Consider the following 13,890-nt stretch of genomic DNA (forward strand, 5'->3'; position numbering starts at 1 on the left):
CATAGCTATTAATACAGGAGCAATCATCTCCTCATTCACCAAAACCCTTAAATTCATCCTACTGTCCCATCATGGTGAATTCAAGATGCCTTAATGAAAGGGGGGCTGAGTGGAAAAAGTCAGGCCTAAGCAAAGCATCTCTTTTGTTCAGAAGCAAAAGAGCAATGCTGGTATCTAATTTTGGACCCCTGGGAAATGCCTTGATACTGAAGTGGTCAGCACCACGTAAAAGCTTAGCGAGAGGCTGGCATTCTCCACTGCCAGCAGTCGTTCAGTCTTGTGTGGGCACCCCTCAAAACCCCTAAGTAGAAGCTATGGTTCCAGTCCTTTCAGCCTTTTTAGGGCTTTGTAGGTAAATGTGATCCAGCAGCAGCAAAAGGCAGTTCTGGTTTTAATAAAGATTAAAAAATATTTTTGAATGACCCTCCTTGTTCCTTACTATTATACGGTATTAAAATATAAGAGCACAGCCAAGGAGAATAGAAAACAAAGAGAAAAGCCTTTAAAAAAAATTCCACAATTTTATATCCTTTCCCTACTAACCCACCACAGAATTCAAGGGTGGGGGATTCGAGGGCTGAAAGAATCTTCATATGGTGCCAAAAATTCCCCACAGATCTCTCTGGTCCCTCAGCATTTGGCTATTTAAAGCAAACACATTGTGTTTTAAATGCTAGTTTAGATCCATTTTCCATATGAGGAGGTGGGATGCAATTAATTAGCTGTTCTTTTGATTCTTAAGTATCAGATGTACATTTCAGAAGGGCATGGACTTTTGACAGAGACTAGGGAAAGGAAATAAAATACAAGCTGCACCACTTAAGTCTTCTGGGTATAGATCAGCAGAGGATTATCATGTGTATTTTATTGCTACCAATGGTGATCGAGTCACATGAGTGTTAATACAAACCTAGGAGAAAAAAATCTGGATGAAATCACAGTAACAGAGTTTCAAGTGTTTATTTTAGTCATAATTGCACTGTTTTTACATAACGCCTTTGATCTGTAGGTTGAAAAGAGGCAAAGCCAGTAGTCCACAGTAGAAATAACCAAAGATAAACTTCTCTGTAGAGTTTAAGAAAATCCAGTCCATAGTCAGAGATACACACATGGACATGTACAGTGGGGAGGTGGAACCCAGACCCCAGCATGCCAAAAAATACAACTCATTGCCATTTCAGCTAATGAAGTCCCTTTTCTGGATTTCATTGGGTCTGCGTTTGTTTTAACCTTTATGTGGATCATCTACTAGAGGAAATCCAGTGTAACAAAGCAGTCATGTAAAATGAGGGGAGAAACCTTTACACCTCCCATCCAGGACTGCAAAAATAGATAATAAAGCTCCCAGACTGGAAGGGCCAGCTAAGTTCTCCAGGTCTTTCATCAGCACAGAAGTCCAGTTGTCCTTGTTCCATGGCCCTGTTGGCCATGGATGGTCCTGCAGACCCTTCAGAGGGTCCCCTCCAGGCTGAGAGCCAAATTTACCATCGCAACAGCAATTTGGTGCCCATGTCAATGTAACAAAATGACCAAAATGCTTCTGTCTCCCAGGAGCAGCAAAGTCCTGCCCCTCTGCTGTCCTACCAGGGTTGAATCTGCTCATCAACCTGCACACACAGGGAGCTGCAGCACCAAAGAGAGTGGCCTCTGACCTCTTGGATCGGGGAATGATCCAGAATAAACAAACCTCATAGCCCTGTTTATCTCTTTTATTTTCTTTTCCCCCCTTTTTACCACTAAAGCTAAGGAGCATCTCCTAACTAAAATGCTTGCAGACTGAGGACATGATACTGTTTAATTGCGCAAGCCCTTTGTCATCTTTATCTCTAGCCAGAGAAGAGAGCAGGTTTGCAGAGTAACTATAAGAGGAACTTACTGCCTTTTTGTAAGATCTGCTGATGTAGTTGGGAAAACAGACTAGGTTTCTGTTGCACAAGTCCTTTCTCAGGTCCCTCTTCTACCAGAAGGCCAAACATGTTTAGTGCATCCTGTGGGTCCCTTGCTTTATATTTGGTGATATGTGTGAGCATTATTACGTCTGCTCTTTTCTTTACTTTATTCCTTCTGTAGTTATCCTAAACGATTCCTCAAGGGTATCATGCAGGTTCAATCTCCCAGAGCCCTTTCTGAACAAGCAGAGGAAAAGGCAGGTTCCTTCATGGGGCATTTCAGAGTCAGAGCCTACCACAGCTGCACCAAAATGCTCTTGTGAATAATCCCCTCCCTCACTCAGGTCCAGGGGGGATTCAGGGATGCTATAGGCTAACAGAGGTCCTTTTGAATCCTCCCATCGCTCTACCGTCCCGTGCACTGTTGGTATATGAATGCACATTATTGTGAAAGTGAATCCCACTTTAACACCAAATGTTTCAAAAACAAAGCTATAAAATCCTTAGCAACTCAGTTATTAACTTTAAATGAATTGTTTAGGTTGTTTCCTTCCACACACCCCACCCCCGTTAACTTATTCTTGAGGGGAATGTATTTCTGGAGCCATGTGCTTCTCACATGGTTGAGGCTAAAAATAGCTTTAGAAACTCATTCCAGCTAAAACTTAATTTAAAATCCAATTTGCCAGCCTAACACAGACTGTAACCAGTCTCTTTGCCTGGTTTCTGTATTTGTAATGATAGCCTTGACCAGTCTTTTGAGTGCTTATTATTCCTGGATTTCCTATACCTCTATTTAATAATATATATATATATATATATTCACACACACATTCCTGAGCCTAAGGAAACCTCCAAGTTACACACAAAATTCATTTTCTCTGTATGGCCGGGACTTCCACTTGAGCAACAGGCAAACTTGCATTCTCTTATAAATGCACATCTACACTGTGGAGACAGGCAGAATCAGCCCTGGTTTCTTGTCTGGTTGAGTGGTTGGGGTTTTTGAGAGAGGCTTATCAGGTATATTTGCAAGTATATTTGCAAGTATATTGTCCAAGTACTGAACTATTTTTCTCAGGTTCTTTTTGTCAATGATGGGCAAATCAGATGCTTCAAAATGTCTGAACCACCACGGGTCAAATCCTTCCTCCATTTAACTCAGTATGAGTTTTGTCACTCATTTTAAAGCCAAGACTGTAGCCCATAATAGACCGTTATGCAATCACTGGATGAAAGGGATGTTTTCTCCTTGCCCTAGATAATTAAGTTCAGTCGAGAACCTTTCTATTCCCATCACTAGCTGGTGTCTTTAATTGGTCTTGAGATGACTGTGTCCTGAGCTCCAAGGGTTGAAATCCTTTGGAAAGGAGATTTTCAGCTTGTAGCTTATGAATCTGTAGAGCAGCAATAGGCAGCTAAGGAAAGCATTGTCAGTAGGCTCAGGAACTGCATATGGATCCATACATCTGCTGAAAAAAATGCAGCAGTCCACATTAAGGACTATGGAAAACCACTGATTTTGCTAATGTTACGCTATCTGTGGAGGAGATTTTGGTCTCCTAGAAATGCTTAGATTTGTGGAAAAATTCTTGATTCTTCTGGTTTCACTGCTTTTCTCTCTGAATCCCACTATGCATTTCTACAGTGCTAGGCATTATTTAGTTATCCTTTTTGCTTTCAGATGTGATAACATTTAATGATGCTGCATTCTCTCTGTCCAATATATGGAAGAGGTCATTTCCCTTTGCGTAAACCAGTCGCTATTTTGACTGGACATTTGCATGTCCACTTGTATGTCTGCTCCCTTCCTTCATTTTGGTCCTTCTAGGTCCCCTCTCACATGGAAAAGTTCCCTTGACCTTGGTTGTCGTGTGTAATTTTTCATCTATTGGTTTCTAATTTTGGCATAGAGTTATCACTTAAAACACAAATGGAAACAACAGCAAGAGTATATCTTCAGCATTATTTTCTCCCCATCCTTCACTGCATATTCTTCTATGCACTTCTCCCCAGGCAATTGTTGATCACCCATACAGGTTAGTGGGGTTCCCTTAGCATCAAGCAATGCATGGGAGTACTTTTGCAACATCATTTCTGCTACATTTGTCTACTTGGACTTCCTTCATTGTTGCACTGTCTATTCGGAATGGAGTTTCGTCCTATTTCTCTTCAGCTTTGTTTAGCTTCATCAGTTTTGTGTTATCTGCCAAATTTAGCACATCACTTCCCAGTTTTATCTACACATACACATCTATATTTGTGTAGAAAATATACGTGTGTGTGTGTTATTCTACTCTTTATTTTTACTGTTTAAATAATTTCCAAACAATGGTAGAATTTTGCCTTTTCAACCATGATCCTTCAGTTCATTTAATAATCTCTGGAAAGTCTTTCTACAAGGCCAACTAAGCCTCCTCTGTGATTCTGCTGAAAGAGTCAAATAATGCCAGTGGGCTGGAAAGGTATCATATCTCTTTCCATGTTATGCTTGCAAGTCCTCTATTTCTTTAATGATCATATCAACTATTTTACTTGGTACTGATCTCTACAATAAGTAAGTGCCATTACAGATATAAGCTGCGCACTACATGAACCAGAACTGTTTGTAGTCTAACTGCTTCCAAGAAGGTTGCCATCTGTTTTCTAGAGTCAGAATTAAGGCTGCCATATTTAACTCATTTGAAAAGATATTGCAGCTTTGATGATCACAAGAAGGAGACAGAAGAGAGCAACTTAAACGTTTACACGTTCATTTTCCCCCAAGATGCCAAAAGCTGTCTGCTTTAACTTGGTTTATCAGGCAGTTGTGTAACATAGGTCAGTTTGGGATTCCTGGGGCAGGGTTCAGGCTCAGCACCCTTAACCATTGCTAACATTTTTGTCATCAAATGTACCAACAATCAGCAGCTTTTAGTTTCACACGCATCCAATTGATCTCTTCAGATCTACTATCTCACAATGTATTATTAGCCAGGAATGACTATGTCTTCCAGTACTTTTATGCAGAGATCTTCTATTTCAGTTAGGGGGTATGATTTTTTTGTTTTAATTAAAACTGATAAATTAGTAAAACCCCTAATGAAGGTGAGGTTACCAGCAAGAGGTGTTTTATACTTGTATAGATTAATCCTGCAGATTGAAACACACTTTATGTTTACATCGTCTCTACTTGCAGAGAGGGGGGCAGTTACACCACAGTATTTATCAGTTTCAACCTAGGAGTTAAACTGATACAAAGCTCCTGTGTCCTTTAAGGAGCCATACAGAGTTAAAAGGACAGAAATCAGATTTAAAGCATTCCAGTAAACGCATGCTAAAAAGTAAGCATTTAACACAAAATTATTTGTTAATGGCATTCTAACATCGTTGGAGGGGGCCCGGTACTCACTACAAAAGGCAGGAAATTCAGAGTTAGCCCTGCCCTGTGTATCATCACCTTCTTTGCATGGGTGGGTTGGAACCGGTGCTCTTACACACAATATATTGCACTCTGGGTTGCTCATAGTTTGTCTACATGGTCCATTTTCTCATCTGATGGTAGTGGCCTCCAGACTGTGGGTACTCTGCAGCACCAAATACCACTGGGAGCAAGACTCCCAAATGCAGCTGTTAAGCCTATTTGAGGCAGGCTCACCAGCACTGCTGGCTGCAAGTACTTGGTTAAGGAGCTGAGAGTTAAAATCTGCAGCTACTGAGGCTGCTCTTCTGCTTTGGAGCCTCTTTGACTTCATTATTTCCTCTATATATGTCAGCATTAGAAAAACAAGCTTGAAAAACATCCCACTAATTTAATACACTCAAGCTTGAAGACTTTAAGAAGAAAAGAAGTGATTCTGAGATTAATCATAAGAGCTGAACAGCAGATAACAGCCCAGGCTCTAACTACCCCAACCCCCCTAGTGATTAAATACACAGGCAAAAACTTATGTGTGCACCAAACTCAGCCCAGCTCCGGGGGATTAAAGGCAGGTATCCAAGGACAAAATCTGGCTTGCTGTTTGGCAGGGACAGGGATTTGGAAACCCCATCCACCACCACATCCATGAAAAGAAAAAAAAATCAAAGGCCAGCAAGCAGTAGACAAAGTTCTGTTCTCTTTGGAACAAAGAGCTGCCAAAATGCTCATGTCAGGCTTTTTCTCTTCTTCTTTTCCTTTGGGCAGGCAGGGCTGGGTTGCAGCCGAGCTGCTCATGGCCTCACCCAGGGAGCACAACTGCTGGGTCAAGACAGAGGGAGCAAAGACATGCACGTGTTCAGGTTTCCTTCAGGTGTATTGATGATTTGGAGCTTTTGCTTCACTACCTATCTCGTGTGTCCTTTAATGGAACTACTGGCAATGAGGGAGTGATTTTTATGTCGTGTTTTTTCTCATTGGTTTGAATTTCTAAAAAGCATCATTTCAGCAATTTTTCCCTGTTCTCTCACACACACAGAGCAATTGATTTAGACAGGAAGAAATTGCTTTCGACAGGAAGAATTTCCTAAATTGAGTTAGACTTGAATCAAATAAATAAAAACCTGTTTTTAAAAGGCACGGTGGTGCTTTGCATTCTGATAAAAAAGAATTCTTCTATTCCCACTTGTTTCTCAGTGAACTTTCATCGGTCTGTTTAAAGTTCTGCAAGTGTGAATATTCATATTTCAAACATCTGGCTTGCAAATCGAGCATTTCAGAAGTACTATATCCTCACTTACTACAGAATTGTCAGTAAAGCTTCAGTAACAACCAACTCATTTCCTCACCAAGGGCCAGTTCTGCCTTACTCGCACAAATAGGCCTTCTTTTTTCTTCCATTGACTGCAATGGTAGCAGAATCCATCCTGAAATAGCGGCCCCCTGGTTTAATCCATGACAAGAGACAAACAAATAGACCCTTTGAAATGAGTTTCATCTTTTGTGTCCCATTTGTTGTCTGAAGCAAGTGTCAATCGGATCTTTTCCTGTCTGTCTGTGGTTGAAAAGCAACATGTAGTTAAACCCACTTGTAGCATTTTACAGACTAACTCCCCCAGGGATCTACTAAAAAGCTACTTGAGGTTAAGAAGTCAAAAAAGGGTTAATTTGCTCCCCCCCCCCCCCCCCTTCTCATCCTGTTTCAAGTTGTTTCTTGGTTTAAAACCTCTCTACCCTCTCCATATACAGTAAAAAGACACTTCATACACAAGGGGCTGATCCTGCCTGCACTGAGGTTCATTTATTTGTAAATCATTGGAAAGAATTTCTTTTTATAGCGGGCCCAGCCACAAATTCCCTATTTTCTTGAGCCAATAATCTTATCAACCACCTGCTTTGTGGATCTAGTGCCAGAAAGAGCCTCGGAGTTCTGAACCTTGTGAAGAGGTGACTCTGGAACGAAAACTGGCTGGCTGGAATGCCCTGCCATTGGATCAGACTGGTGGACTATCCAGAGAAAAAAATACCAGCAGCTCCAATAGCAACAACAAGCCACGTTTTAAGAGAATGTGTATAAGGAAATGCACTGGAAATGTATAAACTGTTATGTGATATACTGCATATAATGATCATTTATAGCCAGCGCAATGAAAAGATGAAGTCTGAGCTCCATCAGATGGGGCTGTCTTGTTATTCAGTGGTACTCACCCCTTTTTTGTGCCAGTCTTTCTAAAGCCTCCCATGAGGATTTGTGTACTCACTGCACAAGGATGTTAGCAATAAATAGAGGAGAAAAATCCTTGTTTCACAGGAAATAACTGTCTTGGACAGCAAGGTGGAGCTCCAGGTATTGCATTTTCCGTGCTGTTTTGTTTCATACTTGCTGCTGTCTTCAGGGTACTGGAGGGGTGAGAATCTCCTGCAGGCAGGTCAGCTGTCTTGAATAAACACGTACTTTGATCTGCAGTGATTTCCTCAGCTGTGTGCACCAAAGTGTTGCACATTCGAACTGTTTTCTCTCCCTTCCTCTCTCTTTCAAGCGCTGAGCACTGCTGTAAACCCACCATGGCCGTGTAAAGAGGAGCCTCCAGCCAGCCCAGCCCTGCATCCCTGGCCAACCACAGTGCTTTGCCCAGAACCTCTGCCTCTGGCAGGACCAGGAGGGATGTTCATGATCTCCCAGAACCTGATGGGTGGCTGTGCTCTCTCCCTCCTCTTCACTGGCATGCACCAGGCAGCAGATCTGCTGCAGAGGCTTGTTAGCTGCCTTTCTGTAGCTTATCTCTGTGCTTTGACCATCTCATCCAGATCCACTGAGACTCACCATCCCACCATGGAGAGTAGGTGAAGCTGTTGCTATTCAAAGAGCACTTGGGACCACCAGCAATCTGCACATTTGTTTACCAGACAGTACACTGAAGTTCAGTAGCAGAGAACATTCTTCTTAGGAATAAATGCTTTAGATGAGAGGCCTCAGATTCTCTGTTTTCTTTCTCTATTGCTTTATCTTACATAGAATCATCCTCCTTTAAAAGCACATTTCAAATTATTCCTGTCCTCTACCAGCGAGGACATCCCCCAGTGAGCCAATCACTATTTGGTGTTACGGTTATCATTGTAGTATCAAAAACACAGGCACCACTATGTTGAAAGGTGCACTAAGGGAGGACATTGAATCCAGCCTGCACTTCAACACTGGTGGAAGGAGCATCTAATACAACTGCCCATCCTTAGTCTGACAGAAATCAATTTGAGACCCCAGCAACTTGATAAGAGAAGGGACACATGCCCTAGTTTAAAGGATTTCTTCACCTGCAGTAATACATATGAGCCAACTCTGTTTCCTTACAGCATGCCAAATGGCTGTGTAACAAATCAGCCTTCACTGAGCACGTTGTCACAATCCCTGCAGAAGAGAGATTTGTTTTCCGTAAGAGCTTTTTTCTCCCTGCATCTCAGCAAACATTTATGCTTGAAAAGGTTGTTGCAGATCATTCGGACATCTCTGCACCTGTCATCAAGCTCAGATTTGGGGTACAAAGGGCCTCAGAGAAGAGGTGAATGGCAGGGAAGAAACCTGCCCTCATTCTCAGTGTTTCTGCCACCTTTGTTGAACAATAATGACAGGACTGTGGCATTATTCCTCTTGCTATGGTACATGGTGTGGAGTATTTATCTGGAAACATTAGCTGCAGATTCTGTTATGGAAAAGAAGAGGATATTTATCACTAACATGATTTAGCTCCTAAAGCACTGGCTCCAAACTGAGCTGAGAAACCTCAGCGTAAATTCAACACACTTGTATTGCAAGCAGTAGAATACGCAGGTTTCAAAACCAAGTGTTTCATTGATGTGGCATAATTTGGATTTGACAGAGCACTGCACAAAGATATTAGGGAATCCAGACCATCAGCTATCAAGTATAGGAACTGATTTAGTATGAACAATAAAATAAACCCCTCGAAGCCTCTACCCACGGGGCATAACAAGACTAGGGAGACCCTTACCTCTGCTAATACAGCAGCATGCTAGCAGGAGTGTGAGTGGCCTTGCACAGATTGTGCTCAAGCTGTACTAAATCACCTAAGCGAAGTCAGGGGACACTTAGCACCTGCAGCCATCAAGGAATGAGCTATGGTATCTTTACCTTTTCTGTGCGAATGAAAGCCTCCCTGCAACGGAGACAGCTCAACTCTTCTTTGAGAAGGCAGTCGGCCCTTCATTTCACCCACCATCAAAGTGTTTGGTCTGCAATCCTCCTTCCCCTTCCCTGCTGCAGCACTGTCCTTCAGCTACTCAGCTGGCTTTCTGATTATGTTTTCGTTTTTAATTAAGTTCCTGACCTCCACAGGCACAAAGTAGTCTTGGAAAAAAGCCAGTTGCAAGCCAGCAATATGATGTTGTCCCTGGGGAAGTGAAGGGTTGGAAACCATAGGTGTGGGAGGTGTGAACTGCTCTGTTTATTACTTTATTTAACTATCAGAAAGGCCACTCATCTGCTGCTGAACATAGGGCAAGACTCAATAGAAGTGATCAGCCAAATCAAGCCTCAGCCACACAACCCCTTATGATGATTTACACCAAGCTGGGCCAGGACCACCTCCTCGCTCTGCTCTTAGTTCCCACCAGAAGTGTTTGTGTAAAGCTCCTTCTCTGCAGTACCCATTGCCATGCAGCCACAGGCGGGTAGGTACACACGAGGTGAGCTGCCACATTATTCATTATTATATGTACTAATTCAAATATAATGACAAATTTGGCTGAGCCAATTTAATGGATGAGCCAATTTAATGGTTCACTGCTTCCAAAACATGGGGCTGCCTCCCTGCTCTGGGCCAGTGAGCCAGCTCTGCCACATGGCTGGCTCCACCGCCAGCAAAAACAACAGGAAAGCATTCACCTGAGCTGATGTGCTGCGATTTGCTGAACCAAGATAACTCAATCAGTCTTCTGAGCCTTCACTCCATTTCATACATCATAGAATCACAGAATGGTTTGGGTTGGAAAGGACCTTAAGGTCCAACCCGCCTGGTTGGAACCAGCAATTCATAGCACTCATCTCAGCTAAACCAACCTGCAGCGATACACAGCTGTGTTCAGAGGAAAGGGGGGTGCTGGTTTCACTCTGTTTCTCTGAAGAGGCAGAAAGGGCCCCATGGCAAGCTCTTAGGAGAGTCAGCAGAATTTAGGCTCTTTGGGCCCGTCTGAGAAACACTGCTTGGTGTGCTTATTCCCACAGTCCCGTACTGCCACATCTTGGCAAAAGCTTCAGTGCGGTTGCACATCATCAGTACAAAAATGTGCAGGATATTGAAAAGTGAAAATGTGGCAGAGTGTAAAATAAACAGGATTCGGTATTAGAAAACAAATAGCAGGCAGGAAACTGGGCTGTTTTCTCCATTTCCATATCCCATCGTTCAGACTGCACGTTATACGTTTCCGCTTCTGCTGCGAGTTTTAATGAATTTCCAGACTGTCACACAAGGTGCTGCAGAGCTCAGAAATCCTGACCCAGCCGTTACACCAGGCTGGTGGTAAAACATGTAGGTGGGAAGGAAAGCACTGGCCCAGGAGAAGGAGGGAAATAGAGAACTCTAAACTGATCAGTTCTTTTAAAAAGAGGGGGGTTACTATTCATGTTGTGATTTATTGAGATGAAGGACCCATAGATCACAGAAAGACTTAGCCTGCCTGCAGGAGAAGGTGATTCTTTTTTTCCTTTCCTTTTTTTTTTCAAGAGAAGACCCTTGTGTGTGCATTTGCAGCTTATAGCTAAGAGGTTGGAGCTAGAAGCTAATCAGCCATTCTGTCTCCTATCTGCTGATCTGCTGGTGTTGGGGGAAGGGGAATGTGGGCAAACAGGCATTAAATTCCACCGGCAGGCGACGGGAAGGTATTCCTTGATAAGCAACATCCAAGATGATGAGCGGTAAAGCAAAGCCCCTGTGAGGAAGCAGGGGAAGAGGCAGAGAAAGCTTTAGCCATCTGTCTCAACCCAGCCTTGCTCAATGCTCGCCAGAGCAGAGGTCACCACCAACAATAATAACCCTCAAGAAGCCAGATGTATGCTTTCCATTCACCAATAATCTACAAAGCGTCTTAGGGTGAAATCCTGGCTCCTCTGAAGTCAATGGGAGCTTTGCCAACGACTTCAGTGGAGCCAGGTTTTCATCCCAGATAATTTTAAAGCAACCCGCAGGCTTAAAGATAAAACAGCATCCTGGGAGTGGGCGCAGGCAGGAGCGAGCTGAGGAGGGCAGATGGGGCTCTACCAGCTACACTCCTCTGACAAGCTATCAGTCTTGTCAGAGACAATGCCTCTGCAGTCCTGGAGCAGTGTACCAGGACGGACAGTGCAGTGGACAAGCAGGTAAGCACCAATACCTTTCAACTGCTGGGCCAAATGGGGTCTAAGACCCAAGTGAGCTATGATGTTCTGACATAAACCCACCTTTATGTGCTCCCCACTTCTGAGATAAAGCATATAAAGTTACTTATGATGTTGTGATATATCATACAGCATTTTTTTCTCCTCCCTCCTTATCCAGCAGTTCTCACACTGGCCTTGAAGGGTGTCACTTGATGGCACTCATCCGAAAGGAGGGGGCTTTCACAGTTGACCAGGTACAATCAATGACTATTCATTTCAGTCACTAGGACCACCCAGCCTCTGCAAGTGCTGGGTTCAGTTAGGCAGTATTTTGTTTTCAGGACTCATAACACCAAGTGTAGGTGCCTGCACAGTGATATAGTGAGGCTGATCATATACAGTTCAGTAGACAGCACACGGGATGCTTAGGCACGATGGCCATGGCAGGAGACAGGCACACAGCTTGCAGGGTCAGTGAGGACATTGCAAATTCAACCTCAGACACAGTTCCTTGGCCTTGAGCACTGAAGGGGCACGGTGGCCATGGACAGCTCTTGTGCATGTTTGCTACAGTCTGGTCTAAGGGAGACCAGGAGGCCCTTCATCCGACAGTGCTGTCACTGAAGCCAACAGATCCTTGAAACACCTCCCCAAGAGAGTCCTCACCACATGGTGGGGACAGCAGCAACCCCCTTTTGAAGCCATGCAGTGAGGAACATAGGATCTGTGGGGCTTCAGAGAGGCAGAACATCAGATGTTGAGCTACAGCAGCTTACTGACTCCTGACATCAGCCGAGCTACACTACCTGACCATGTTGTATCACAAACGCTGAGAAAATGGGGGAATTTAACCCACTTCTGAAGAGCTTGGGCTCAATGTATTTCCTCTGGCACTGGTGAGGGGCTGGGAATTCACACATGCTGAGTCTGCCTTTATCAATGAAGGGAAGAGAAATAGGAGGTAAAAGCTGAGGTGTGAGCTGTGAAACTTCACAGGGAAGGAGCTATGAAAGGAGCTCACCTCCCTTACCACAGCACCACCACCAGACCCCCTTACTGATTTACCACATCCCTGGAGCAACATCCCCCTCAGCCTCCCCATGGATATTCTCCCCCAGGCAAACCCTCACTTCACTTTCTAGGGACTAGACAGCAGCTGCTAGAGCAAGCTTTCCCTCTGCTTTTAAGTCCATTTTCCCTACAGGTTGCACTTCAGTCATCTGGACTCATCGATGAAGTCATCTGATTTAACAGCGTTTGTGTGGATTCCAATTGGCATCTACAGCTCACAGTGTGCTCCCTGCTCCCCAGCTGCCTGCCCACAGCCACGCAGGCATCCCAGTACCCAAGTGCTGCTTCTATGCCAAAGTTTTCAAGTGGGAAGAGGCCTTGGTTTCTTGCTGCCACCCGCTCACTGCCAATAGTAGCACTGCTCCATCCCTCACTGTCTTTCCACGGCACTTTAATGCACAAAACTGAATGTCCCACGAGGAAACGCGCACCAGCACAGGCCCATCTCATCTGGATTAAAGATGTCTCTTGGTTCAGTCTCTTTCATAAGGCAAGGGAGAACTTACATTACCCAGAGCTCGGCGGCAGATCCATGTGTGTGTTTTTCACCAGGCTGTCACTCGGACTGTTTCACATTACGAGCCTTCAGCCTCGCTCTGGCTGTCGATTTGTGCTATTAAGCTCTGAAATACAGAACTCACGTGCCAAGTTTCCACTTTTCCTCAACAGCTGGGATCCACTGACAGCCACCAGCCTGGGTCAGACACTGGCAGACCCTGGGGGACAGCTCTCCTGCCTCTTCGCTGCCCATCCATCTCCCTCTTTAACCGCCCCACTCAGTCCCGCTGCCGCTGGGTGCAGAGCCCAGGCTGAGCAATGACAGCTGAAGCACATCAGTGTTTTTATCTTCTCAATATTTTGATTAGCCCAAGGAATGTTTGGGTTAAAAAAAAAAAAAAACCACATTTTTTAAAGCCCACGTGACAGTCCCGCAGGTTGCGATGGCTTTATGTGATATCAAATAGCTCTGTGTGATTTGCTGCACAACCCAGAGCATCGGCACGAGATCAGGTATTTATCAATGAGTTATAAATGGTTATAAACCTGGTGGAGGGGTTGTACCTCCCTGTAACACACTCAGGACAGCCCCTACCCTGCACAATCATCTGCGCCCATCGCTCCTACTGCAGTGCTTACACAACGTGTTTGTGGATGAAAACTCC

Source organism: Pezoporus occidentalis, unplaced genomic scaffold, assembly GCF_034315485.1.
Source record: "Pezoporus occidentalis ecotype Australia unplaced genomic scaffold, CSIRO_AGI_Poc_V1 ctg10, whole genome shotgun sequence".
NCBI classification, from domain to species: domain Eukaryota; kingdom Metazoa; phylum Chordata; class Aves; order Psittaciformes; family Psittacidae; genus Pezoporus; species Pezoporus occidentalis.